Consider the following 14248-nt stretch of genomic DNA (forward strand, 5'->3'; position numbering starts at 1 on the left):
ATATAATGTTTGGGGGTTTTAAGTAATTTTCTAGCAGAAAAAAATGTTTTAGTCTTGCAAACACCAAATCTGAAAAACACCTAAGGTCCTTAAGTGGTTAAGGCCCCTTTTATACTTGTGCGGCTTGTCTTGTGACTTGGGACTGCAAAGACGCATGACAAGTCGTACCTTATGATTTCCAATGAGTACCATTCATATCCGCGCGACTTCAAAGTAGTCCCTGCACTACTTTGGTCCGACTTTGATGTGAGTTGAAGTCCATAGACCTCAAGTTTTGCATTGCCTGAAATCGTGGCAAAATTGCGCGACTTTCAAGTTGCGGTAGTGTGAAAGGGGCCTTAACCAGATTGAGACTGAATAGTTAAACCTGAGAATTTTTGTATTCAGGAGAACTAGGCCTGCCTCGCCACCTTGCCATCCAGTGATGCTTCCCCTACAAAATTACCATATTACTAGTCCATTACAAAAATGCCTGGTTCAAGACCTAAACAGGTGTGTGTGTGTGTGTGTGTGTGTGTGTAAAAAAAAAAAAAAGGAAAAGAAGAAGTCCAGGATTGCTGCACATACATACACACACTATACATACACATATAATCTTTTTTTTACATACCGTATTTATCGGGGTATTGCGCGCACCCCCAACCTGGAAGGGAAATTTCAGAAAAAAAAATACTTACAGTTTGAATGCCCCTCGTTGGTGTCTTGCCCGGCGTCCATCGGCGGCCTTGTCCAGTCTGGCGTCCGTCTGCGGCCTCGGTGGTGTCCTCCCGCGCTGTCTCTGAGTCGAATCCCCGCTTTCCGCGCTGTGTTTGAACGCTGCCGACATATACCAAGCGCAGTACACTCGGGCACGCTCGGCTTCTAGGAGGCGTCACAGAGCATGACCGCGAGTGAAGCCGAGCCTGGCCGAATGTACCCGAGTGTACTGCGCTCGGTATATGTCGGCGGCGCAGTTCAAACTCAGCACAGGAAGCGGGTATCGGCGTATATCGCGCACCCACGATTTTCACCTTATTTTAAGGGGGAAAAAAGTGTGCGGTATACGCCGATAAATACGGTATATATTATCTTCATCAAGCAGAATTAACCAGGCAATGTCAAGAATGGGTTCATCATGAAAGACCTTAGAAATGACTGGGAGACAAAGTATGAATAAAGGGAAAGTTTCACCTTGATACACACCTAAGGTACCAAGTAAAACCCAGATGTCACAGCTTTATGTCCTTCTCCGTCTCCTTCCAGGATTTACAAAATACACACAGTGACTTCTAAACGAGAACACAACTGAAGTAAAGCTTATCTGGAGTTGCGTTTTCCAGATTCAGCACTGAAGTGTTTCAGGAAAGGCCTGGATGCAGATTGTGAGGAGAGTGTTCTATGTGGAGACCAGATGAGGAGGAATGCGCTGTGGTAATCTGGCAGACAGGAGATAAATGATATAGCTGTGGTTTTGGATCTGGAGGTTACTTCACACGCAACTTTGAGACTGCCACATAGACAGCTTCAATTACACCAGTCATGATACATACCGGGCTGCCACTGTTGACTTTCTGAAAATGCTAGCTGACCTATTAATCTCGATAGATTTAAAAAAATAATGACTGACCCATAAACACATACAACTCCAATTCCAAAATTGTGGGATGTGGTGTAAAATTTACATTAAAACTGAATGCAATGATTTGCAAATCTCGTAAACCCGCGCTATTGACAAAAGACGTCAACAGCGCGGCTCTCAGGTGCCAACTGGACGTCATTGGACGTCATTTAAAGTGCATTACCCGCGCGCGCCTCTGGGGGCGCGCAGCGGGTAAACACTGTCCCGGCGCATCGCTGGGAAGCCGATGCGTGTACCTGGCGGCCGCGATGTCCGCCGGGTACACGCGATCGTCGGGAACACAGCAGGGACGTGGAGCTCTGTGTGTAAACACAGAGCTCCATGTGCTGTCAGAGGAGAGGAGACCGATCTGTGTCCCTTGTACATAGGGACACAGATCGGTCACCTCCCCCAGTCACCCCCCTCCCCCCACACAGTTAGAACACACCCAGGATACACATTTAACCCCTTCCTCACCCCCTAGTGTTAACCCCTTCACTGCCAGTCACATTTATACAGTAATTAGTGCATTTTTATAGCACTGATCGCTGTATAAATGTGAATGGTCCCAAATTTGTGTCAAAAGTGTCCGATACGTCCGCCGCAATATCGCAGTCTCAATTAAAAAATAAATAAATAAATAGCAGATCACCGCCATTACTAGTAAAAAAAAAAAAAAAAAAAAATCATAATTCTGTCCCCTATTTTGTAGGCGCTATAACTTTTGCGCAAACCAGTCGCTTATTGCGATTTTTTTTTTCTTACAAAAATACGTCGAAAAATACGTATCGGCCTTAACTGAGAAAAAAAATATGGGATATTTATTATAGCAACAAGTAAAAAATATATATATATTTTTTTAAATTGTCGCTCTTTTTTTGTTTATAGCGCAAAAAATAAAAACCGCAGAGGTGATCAAATACCACCAAAATAAAGCTCTATTTGTGGGGAAAAAAGGACGTCAATTTTGTTTGGGAGCCACGTCGCACGACCGCGCAAATGTCAGTTAAAGCGACGCAGTGCCGGAAGCTGAAATTTCACCTGGGCATGTAGGGGGTTTATGTGCCCAGTAAGCAAGTGGTTAAACTGAGAAATTGTACCATTTTAAAGAGAAAAAATGAAAAATTATGAAATGTATTGGTGTCAGCAGATTGTTGAAAAGCTATCGTAGTACCAATCAAAAAAGGGATTTTGATTTAGATCGATTTTTTAGATTTTTATCAAATTTTAAAAAAATGCTTTTGGAGTAAAAATATAGCTAAGGATAGTTTTATATTTAAGATACATTATTAATTTCATTTATTTAGCATGAAATGGAGCTTAGTTATGTAGCATGGAGGCTGTATATTCTGCAATATTTACATTTTTTGTAAACTCATTCAATGAATCCAAGCTGAGATAACATACACTGCATTGATGCATTCACACAATTTCACAGTAACCACAAGATAAAACAAAGTTCAGGGAGATTCCTTTACCCCATTGTTTTGCAAATCTATGTACACTACAAACTGTATAATTTAATGGTTTGACTAACCTGACAGTTTATTATTTTAAACAGGAAACCTTAAAGCGGATTTCCGGCCACAATTTCACTTTTTAAATATAAATACCCCTGTAATACACAAGCTTAATGTATTCTAGTAAAGTTAGTCTGTAAACTAAGGTCCGTTTTGTTAGGTTGTTACAGCATTTAGACACTTTATAAAATAGAAATTGACTGGGGCCATCTTAAGTGTGGGCATCATGAAGCCAGACTGTATGACTTCCTGGATTTCAGCCTTGCAGATCTCGCACATGCTCAGTGCTGCACAAGCAGTGTCAGATCAGGTTTCAGCACCTGTACTGTCCAAGTCACATGATTCTTCGAGACTGGGGAGTGCACAGACTCCTGGAAAGTTACACCCACTACATTCCCAGGAGTCTGTGCGGTGTAGGTTAGGAAGATTAAGCACCTAGGTGCAGGAAGTGGGAAGATTAACTATTCTGCCTAGCAACAACACTTTGAAGGCATCTAAAAAAAAAAAAAAAAATTTGTAAAGGACATTTTTAAAACTACTGATGTAATGTTATATTTATGGGTGGAACTCCACTTAATTTTGTTTGCAAATATTAAAGTTTTTAGGCTGCATTCACACCTAAGCGACAGCCGCGTACGCGTGTAGCGGCAGATTTGCCGCGATTACAAATGTTTCATTTTTTTTTTCTAAAGTATTCCCATTGCTGTCTATGGGAAAACGCGCCTGTCGCGTGAAAAAAAGGGTCCGGGACTTTTTTTCAGGCGACAGGCGTTGCGCGTCTATGAGATGTGAACCATCTCCATAGACGGCAATGGGAATTCTCCCCTCTAGCGACAGAAGCGTCCCGCGTCGGGCGTTTTGTCGCTTAGGTGTGAATGGGGTCTAAACTACCAGCAGAAATAAGTGCTTACATTTAAAGAGCACCTGTCATTTCAGATCCATCATGGCAGCACCGGTTAGCGGGCATCCACTCACCTCCTGCCGCCACGTCCCTCACCTTGTTGTGTCACTGATGCATCACCAGCCGTCCCAATAAAGTAAATGTGAAAGTTGGTGAGTCAACAGCAGGTCAGAGAAAGACCCGCTGCGGGACAGAGATGACACTCGCTCTTTAACCACTTGCTTACTGGGCACATATACCCCCCTCCTGCCCAGGTGAAATTTCAGCTTCCGGCACTGCGTCGCTTTAACTGACAATTGCTAAGCTTACCTGTAGGTGAAAGTTGTAATGGAGGGTTTACTTCCATTTTAACCACCTGAGTCCTGGAGCCATTTTTTCATATAATAAAAAAAAAAAACTTTTCATTTACATAAATTTTTCATCTGATCCCCATCATGTCCATTTAGGCTCCTTTCACACCGACGGACTGACAGGGTCCGCCAGACGGGGGATCTGATCAGACTACCTATTGCTCTCTATGGTGCGGCAGATGTCAGTGGGCACCTGATCCACTAAAAACAGATGAATGGGGGATCCATTGCCCATCTGTCTGGCAGATTCTATAACAGTCGGATGTAAATGGACAAGCGGTTTGTTTTCATACGACAGCCCCATAGAGAACAGAGGGCTGTGTCCGCGTCCGCTCTGTATCAGTGGAGCAAACACAGACCGGTCACCCGCCTGCTTAGTGGGGATCAGTGGAGAGATCCCCTGCTGAGCGGACAGATCTGCTGGTGGACTCCTACCGGTGTGAAAGGGGTCTTAGTGGAGCGGCAGCACTTAAAGTGTCTGACTGAATAGATTCTGCACACCCAGCTGTAACTAATAATAATATCCTTCAAAACCAAGGCTTCTCCACGTATTCAACCAAACAAGCCAAAAATATCAAGCATTAATCACTGGTATGGATGGCAATCTGAGGACACCACACAGGCTGCCATTCATCAACCCTTACCACAAACCCTATGTAGGCCACATACTTGGGGCATGAGAGGACACAATGAATAATTGCAAATACGGTAAATAGGAGGGGGTGGGGTGGTGAAGTATTTTATACATATATCCAGTTCCATTGCTGCAGACACTAAATTATAAAACTTGTGCTCATCTGATGACTGATGGCCTCTGCTGGCAAAAATATGGAATTTATAACTTGTCACAGTTGGGAAATAATCCACAGCAAAGAACATAAATATGAAATACCCGGTATGTACTATTAGCAAGACTTCACGGTTTAACGGAAACTTCTGCTCACCAAGCAATCAACAGAACCAGGAAACTCTCCATAGGCATCTGCGCCTTTACAGCACAGCGAGCAACTTCCCAGGCTGCTTATTCCACTCCCACAAAACACTATGCAAAGGACATTGTGCTATTCTACAGACAACCTAGCAATAAAAAGAAAGCTACAAAACACCCGACATTGAACTGCTCCTCCCAGTATCTTACAGTGCAATGTTGGCATCTATCTTTTGACAAAAGGTCACCATTGCATGACGGGTCAGCCACGGTTCTGACTTGAGCCTTAAATCAAAACAGAATGTGCCCAGGGACACAAAATCCTTGTTCTTGGTAGCTGGGGGTGCATGAGAGCGAGCCAATGAGGAGGGAGAGTTTCCTATACACATTACTGGATCACGATGGGGCTCAGGTGAGTATAAGGCTCCATGCACACTGGAAGCTATAAAAAACGTCAATAGCTTTGCAGGGAGCCTTTCAACATTTTTTAGCATTTTTGCAATAGCGTTTTTCAGTGTAGCTTCTTTTTTTTCGATGGATTAAAAAAAAAAAAACTAAAAAACACTGGCGAACAGAGTTTTTGAGTGTTTTATTAGCGTTTTGCGTTTTTTTTCCACCGAAAAAACAGCACTTTGAATGCAAATTTCTGACGTTCAGAAAAAAGCCAAAACTCCAATAAACTACAGTCAGCTTAGAAGGTTTTTTACCTTTTTTTTTAAAAATAAACATGTTATACTTACCTGCTCTGTTCCGTGGATTTGCACAGAGCAGCAAGGCACCTCCTCTTCTCGGGTCCCTCTTCGGCTCTCCTGGCCTCTCCCTCCTGTGCCCCCACAGCAGCTTACTGTGGGGGCCCCCGAGCAGAGACACAGCTCTGTGTCCATTCAGATACAGAGCTGCAGCCCACCCCGATCCCATTTTTTTTTCTTCTTATTGACTGACAGGAGCGGGAGCCAATGGGGAGTGCTGGAAGGAGACATTCCTACAACATTGCTGGAGCCTAATGGACCTCAGGTAAGTATTAGGGGGGCTGCTGCACACAGAAGGCTTTTTATCTTCAAGTAATTGTAAAGTCTTGTTTATTTTTTTTAAACATGTTATAAGATTCCCTGAGGAAGGAGCACGCATGCTCCGAACACGTGCATCGCCCTGCATTATCCTGTAGCCCAGTGGTCATCAACCCTGTCCTGCAGGGCCCACTAACAGGCCAGGTTTGCAAGATAACTGAAATACATCACAGCTGATATAATTTGCTCCTCAGGGATTGCCGTATTCTAGTCTGCATCTCCCCAAGGTAATACATAAAAACTGGCCTGTTCGTGAGCCCTGAGGACAGGGTTGATGACCACTGCTGTAGCCGACCGTCTGACATCAGTGACGTCCCGCTGACGACTTCCTGCACACTCTCCACATCCAGCCCAGGACACCGGAAACCATGGCGTCACCAAGTACGATGGAACTGCGCTGCCTGTGAGGTCACCCTGGACTCCCGAGACACCCTTGGTCCTTATTACAGATGTGCCCTAATACTACCACTGTCTAGTGAGTGCAATATCTTATGATTAAACCGTGCTTTGTCAAATCTCTACACTTAGATTGGCGCTGCTCTTTTTGTTTTTCTAAAAATGTTATACTTACCTGCTCTGTCCAAGCAGCCTTGATCCTCCTCTTCGCCGCTCCTGTCGAGTGCCCCTCGGCCAGCAGCTTTCTAAGGGGGCACCCAAGCTGAGTCACAGCTCCACGTATCCATTTCAGACAAGGAGCCCTGTTTCAGACAAGGAGCCCTGACCCGGTCCCACCCCCTCTCGGCTGACTGACAGCCGGCGGGAGCCAATGACATCGCTGCTGTGTCTCAGCCAATCAGGAGGAGAGTCCAGGATGGCTTAGACACTCGTGTACATTGCTGAAGAGAGATGGGGCTCAGGTAAGCAATTAGGGGGGTGCTGGGGAGGCTGCTACAGTTTTTTTTTTTATCTTAATGCATAAAAAAAAAAAAAAAAAAAAAAAAAAAAAAAAAAAAAAAAACCCTTTTGCCATTACAATCACTTTAACCACTTTCCCTTCTGCGCTATAGCCGAATGACAGCTACAGGGTGGGCCTCAATTGCCGGGAGGATATCAATAGATGCTGTGATCACTCGAGTCACTGAAACTCGGGTGATCACAGATCACAGTATGGGGCTGGTCCCGGGCCTTTACCACATGATCAGCTGTCAGCCAATGACAGCTGATCATGTGATGTAAACAAAGCTCGGTAATTGTTTTTATTCTCCTCACGCTGACAGCGTGAGGAGAAAAAAGCCGATCACCCACTTAGGCCCCATTCACACCTCCGCGACAAAACGCCCGACCCCGGACGCTCGTGCCGCTGGAGGGGAGAATTCCCATTGCTGTCTATGAGATGGTTCACATCTCATAGACGCTGTACGCCTGCCGCTTGAAAAAAAGTCCCGGACCCTTTTTTTCAGGCGGCATTGGCGTTCGGCCATACAAAGCAATGGGAAGGATTTGTAGAAAAAAAAAGGAAAAAAAAAAAAAAGTTACACTATTCGCGGCAAAATACGCCGCGTACGCGGCGTTACTTGTCGCGGAGGTGTGAATGCAGCCTTAGGTTGCAAGGGACATCAGTCCCGAACAGGAAGGAGGCACATCTGCCTCTATGTACCAATCTAAACCCCCTGCCAGTGCTACCTGCCAATACCACCTCTAGTGTCCACAGTGACACCTATCAATGCCCACCACCATTGATGCCAGTGCCTCATCAGTGCCCATTATTGCCACGCATCAGTGCCGCCTCATCAGCGGACATCAATGAAGGAGAAAAATTACCTGTTTGCAAACTTTTATAAAAAAACACACACACACACACACACACACACACACACACACACACACACACACACACACACACACACACACACACACACTTATATTTTTTTAAATTTAGTCTTTTTACATTTTTTTTACCGAAAAAAAAAAATCAAATACCACCAAAAGAAAGCTCTATTTGTGGGGAAAAATGATAAAAATGTCATTTGGGTACAGTGTTGCATGACCGCGCAATTGTCATTCAAAGTGCATCAGCGCTGAAAGCTGAAAATTGGTCTGGGCAGGAGGGGGGTTTAAGTGCCCAGTAATGCATAGAATGCATGAAGGTACAGAACCTTCAACCTTTAGGACCACTTTAGGGAGCATTTGTTTGTGCTGTGCCCACTACTGGGGTTTTTTTTGTGCCCAAGTTGTGCTTTAAAGAGGAGTTCCAGGCATTTTTAATGTTTATTAAAAGTCAGCAGCTACAAAAAGTGTAGCTGCTGGCTTTTAATAAACATACACTCACCTGCTCCACGTTCCAGCGATGCGCCGGCCAGAGCTCCTCTCCCCCCTCTCCGGCCGGCGTCTTCATTGTTACTGTGGGCACCCGGCCGTGACAGATTTCGGCTTCACGGCCGGGCACTCACTGCACATGCAGGAGGATGTCCCAATCCTCCTGAAGCCCCCACTCCCCCCCCCCCCCAAAAAAAATTGCATGCCAAATGTGGCATGTAAGGGGGCGAGGAGTGGATTAAATGGAAGTTCCACTTTTGGGTGGAACTCCGCTTTAAAGTATATCTAAATTCAAATGTTTTTGTGATTAGAGTGGAAAGGGAGTTGATCACCTGTCAGATTTTAATTGCCATGTCCTAGAGGGAGATTCACTCTCGGTTTGTCCTGGTAACCGTTCTCCTGAAAGTGAAATAAAAACCCAAAATTGGATTAGTCACCAGATCAGAAAGAGGGGAAATCTTATAGGGACACTAGTTCTGGTGACAACCAGGAACTTCCTTACTTTGGAGGGATTTCTTCTCACTTCCTCTTTTGGTTATAGGACAGGAAATGAAAGGTAGTCTCCCCAATGGCAAAAATACTGACACTGCCGCCAAACATGGGGGTTTTAACCCCGAAAAGCCCACATCCCTGCCTATGGTTGCTATGAAACCCCAATCACTAGATGTGCAGTCCCTCCCACTGAAAACCACAGGGGGTAGAATTCTTGCTGCATTGTCAAAGCATCGCAGCATGTACACAACCCTGTCCTGGTTTAGCTTAGAAACCACTTGCCGACCAGTTGCATACCTGGTATGTCATTGGTATTCAAGTGGTTGTACCGTGTTGCCACCTGCAGGCATCACCCCAGGACTGTTTTTTTTTATTTATTTTTTTAGAGCTGGCAGTGGGCTATCTTGGAATAGCAACTGAAGTGGCCAACTAGCCGCTTGATTGCTATTACAAGCAGCATGTCTGTCTGATCCCCCCCCCCCCCCCCCCAGGGCCCCTACCCTCCGAGGCTTGCTCCGGCTCTCCCATCCCACCGGGAGACCCAAGCTACCACCGGTTGTTCAGACACCCAAAGAAAGCCGGGATTGGCTTTGTTGGGGTCTCCGCTATGGTATCCCAGATGCAATGACTTGACATTACTTCCGGTTCACCCCGGATGTCATCTGCCCCATTTTCAAAAAGCAAAAGCATCCAAAAACACAGATCTTGGGCGTTTTTAAATGCTGATGAGGGATTAGAGATCTTATTGACCCCAGATCCCTCCATAAAGGAGGACCTCACATGCCAATTGTGGTCACAAGAATGTTTACATTCCTTGTGACAGCAATAAAAGCGATACACAAAAAAAAAAAAAAAAAAAGATTTAAATCATTAAGAAAGAAATAATACATTTAACACTTTCCCTACCGAGTCATTGTAAAATGACATCGGCGGGAACCCTCCCTCCCTCAGAGTGGACATCATATGACGTCCTTGCATTCCCGGGGCGGCTAGGGGGCGCACGAACGCTACATTGCTCGGGACCCGGTGCGTGTGCCCACGATGTCCGCCGGCACCCGCGATTGCCCGGAATCACGGTAGGACCATGGATCCATGTTCTGTCAGCGGTGAGGAGACCCATGTGTGTTCCCAGTACAGAGGAACACACATCGGTCTCCTCCCCTTGTGAGTCCCCTCCCCCTACAGTTAGAACACACTTTAGGGAACATATTTACCCCTTCCTCACCCCCTAGTGTTAACCCCTTCCCTGCCAGTCACATTTACACAGTAATCAGTGCAGTTTTATAGCACTAATCGCTGTATAGATGTGAATGGTCCCAAAAACATGTCAAAAGTGTCCGAAATGTCCGCCGCAATAAAAAAAAAAAAAAAAAAAATCACAGATCACCACCATTACTAGTAAAAAAATGTAAAAAAATAAAAATGCCATAATTCTATTTCCTATTTTGTAGACGCTAGAACTTTTGTGCAAACCGATCAAATACGCTTATGATGAAAAATATATATATTTTTTTTAAATTATGACATTTGTTAAATCAAAAAGTAAAAGATATAGTGTTTTTTTCAAAATTGACGCTCTTCTTTTGTTTATAGCGCAAAAAATAAAAACCCGCAGAGGTGATAAAATACTACCAAAAGAAAGCTCTATTTGTGAAAAAAAAAAAAAAAGGGAGTCAGTTTTGTTTGGGAGCCACGCTGCACGACCGCGCAATTGTCATTTAAAGTGCGACAGCGCTGAAAACTAAAAATTGGTCTGGGCCGGAAGGGGGTAAAAATGCCCTGTATGGAAGTGGTTAAAGTGCCCCTGCTCCCCCCTGTACTTGTGCAGAAAGGTGAACGCATGCACCAGTCCCATACGCACGCAAACATCGATCGTCCCACACAAGTGAGGTATCACGGCGAGCGACAGTTAATGGGTAGCAATTCTAGCATCAGACCTCCTCTGTAAAGCTAAAGTGGTGAATAAAAAAAAAAAAAAAAAAGTGTGACATGTTTCGTTTGAATTTACTGTGTGACATATTTTATATTTTTGCATTAAAAGTCTTTTTTTTACCCAAAAAATTGCATTTGGAAAAAATTCACAAATACCGTGTGACATAAAAGAAAATTGCAGAACCCACCAATATATTCTCTAGGGGCTTTTTATATATATAAAAAATATAATGTTTGGGGGGTTCTAAGTAATTTTATTTCTTTTTTTTAGAAAAAGAGGAAGATGGTTACTAGTAAACAAAATGCGGCAAAAAAAGCTTGGCCTACAAGTGGTTAAGGTTCGGGTCACAAAAGCACAGGCCGTGATTCTGGGAATTTCCGCAGCGGAAATGTATTCTAAATGGCACCCCCACACATCTCAGCCTGTGATTGGGGGGGGGGGGGGGGGACAAAAAGATCACGTAGTTTCCACGCAGCCGCGGTTTTGAAAACCTTTTTTGCGAGTTTTAACGCTGCACAGAAAACCATTTGAATGAGTGAGTTGCTGCGCCCGAGCAAAATGTGGGGCGCACAAGTGTGAGCCGAGCCGGAGGGGGGGGGGGGGGGGGTTGGTTATACGGTAAAGCTGAGGAGGTCATGGGCAGTAAAAACGCAGCTTAACAATCTGTTTTTACCTCCCAACCCTAAAGCCTCGTACACACGATCGGATTATCCGACAGGAATTGTGTGATGACAGGCTGTTGGCGGAAAATCCGACCGTTTGTACGCTCCATCGGACAATTGTTAGACTTTCCGCCGACAAATATGGGATACATGGGCATCCGCAGAAATTTGTTCAGTGGGGGGGGGGCGCTTCGGCAGCGGCGAAACACAGTCGCATTTTACCCTTTCTTCGACCACTAGCGGGGGTTAAATAAGGGACAACTAGAGGGGAGGGGAGCGCTGCAGTCACCGCTTAATTCGTCCCCAGGGCCAGTTCAGCCCTGCGCCTGGCTCTCCCTGGCAATTTCAGGGACCCCCCTTGCCCTATGGAGCGGACACCCATGATGGGATAGCATGCTTTACAATTGTGTGTTGTCGGATTTTCCGATCGTGTCCACACAAGTCCTTCGGACAAAACTCCAAGGTACAAACACGCATGCTCAGAAGTAATGCTCACCATAACACAACATTAGGAGAAGTAGCCCAAAGGGTGGCGCTAAAGGAGCTGAAAAAACTAAAAGTTTCATGTTTGTTGGCTGACAATTCTTTGCCGTTTGTATTCAAGACAAGTTCATGGCCAACGCCCTTCGGATAAAAGTCCTGCGCTTTGTCCGATGAAAATCCGATCGTGTGTACGGGGGGTAAACTTAGTCCAAGACAAAAAATAAAAGTCTAAAAACAGAAAAGGAATGCAGACACCACATCTAAGGTCTGGTAAGGTGCAATGTTGCATTTTTGGGATTGGATGGTTTCCTAGGAGAGCGGTGACTTTGTACGAGGTCCGTAGCGGAGAGTCCGGTCAGAACAACGGATTCGCGGTACACCGGCCGCCACTTATCAATGTTTTCATTCGTTTTCTCAGGCACCACTCTATAGAGAGGAATGGAGCAACTAAGAAAAACTTCCAGTTTTTTACATTAGATACCCATAGCATCCCGCTTATTCCAGATTAAACCTGGATTGGTTGCTATGGGCAACGACACTTTAAAAATGTGCAAGACAAAACTAAATCAGTCAACTCTGAATGTATGAGGCTGATCAGCCAATCAGAACACAGGACAGACTTGGTTGCTAGGGACAACAGTCCCACCTTGCCCGCAGTGAAGTTCATATAAGTCTATGAGAAGGTGATAGGAGGAGGTTGGTTGAACTCCAAACTCTCCCACCATGAAAAGTTCCCCCCACCCGCACGGCTCCCTCTCTGTCTTACCCCAAGTTGCCCTCATGGAAGTCGGACTCCGCCGCTCGCTGCCCGGGAATCACCAGATGCTGCCGGACTTCTCCTCCTTTCTCAGCCGCGTCCGGTCAGCTCCCGCCTGCCCTCCCGCTCGCTGACGTCAAGCGGCCATCTGGGGACGAGTTCACCTGCAGTTACTAGGTTTGTACCGCTAGAGGCCGCTGCCGGCACTCGCTCTCACCCAATCACGGGTCGGATGAGAAAACCGCGGATGCCATCTTTATTTTGGGCAGAGAGCCAATAACTGGAGGTTAGCGAGCTGCATTGAGGGAAATTGTAAAAGGAGAACTACTGTTTATACACACAGCTTTTTATTTTTAATATTTTTCAGATGTGAAACAGAGAAGCTAAAGACAGAACTTTTATTTAAAGCTAAACTTTGTGCAAAAAAACCTTAACGTGGTCAATCTATCCAATGAAGAGCCAAGAAGATCAAGCCGAGATAAAGCGTGTTCTCGATGCGGGAAACCGGGGGACTGGGGACAGATGTTTTTTTCACCTTAAAGGAGTTGTAAAGAAAAAAAATGTTTTGCCTAAAATTAATGTCTGCAAGGTAGACAGACAGAATAGTGTAATGATTCTGTTAAAAAACGAGTAAATACCTATTAAATTCCTTCATCTATATCACCTCCGGCATTCTAGTTTCTGTTCTCTCATTCACTTCCTGGTTTGCGGCGCACGTTCATGTAAGGACTATATTTCCCAGTATGAATTGCGGCACACCCAGTAATTCACACCTCCTTGAAGTCTCTAACACAAGTCTCTCCTGATACGCCGTCGTATCTCTGAGATACGATTGTCGTATCTATGCGTCTGATTCATAGATAGCCCTCAGATCCGACAGGTGTAATTGACTTACACCGTCGGATCTTAGGCTGCAATTCTAGGCCGGCCGCTAGGTGGCGATTCCATTGCGGTCAACGTAGAATATGCAAATGACTAGTTACGCCGATTCACGAACGTACGCTTTGCCCGTCGCTGTAATTTTACGTTGTTTCCGTAGAGATACGCGGCGTAAAACTAAGGGTGCCCTCTAGGTGGCCTAGCCAATGTCCTCTAGGTGGCCTAGCCAATGTTAAGTATGGCCGTCGTTCCCGCGTCGAAATTTTAAATTTCACGTCGTTTGCGTAAGTCATCCGTGAATGGCGCTGGACGCCATTTACGTTAAAGTCGAAACCAATGACGTCCTTGCGACGTCATTTAGCGCAATGCACGTCGGGAAATGTTAGGGACGGCGCATGCGCTGTACGTTCGGCGCGGGAACGC

General features: G+C 45.3%; 1 protein-coding gene across 1 annotated transcript in view; it reads right to left on the reverse strand.

Moving 5' to 3' along the window:
- BTG3 (BTG anti-proliferation factor 3) overlaps positions 1 to 13127 on the reverse strand; it is a 42194-nt gene extending 29067 nt beyond the window's left edge. The window contains exon 1 of the mRNA XM_040338808.1: positions 12956 to 13127. The gene's annotated coding sequence lies outside the window, so the exon portion shown is untranslated. The remainder of the gene's footprint in view (positions 1 to 12955) is intronic.
- Positions 13128 to 14248: the final 1121 nt, after the last annotated feature.

The sequence above is a fragment of the Rana temporaria genome, chromosome 2, assembly GCF_905171775.1.
Source record: "Rana temporaria chromosome 2, aRanTem1.1, whole genome shotgun sequence".
NCBI lineage: Eukaryota > Metazoa > Chordata > Amphibia > Anura > Ranidae > Rana > Rana temporaria.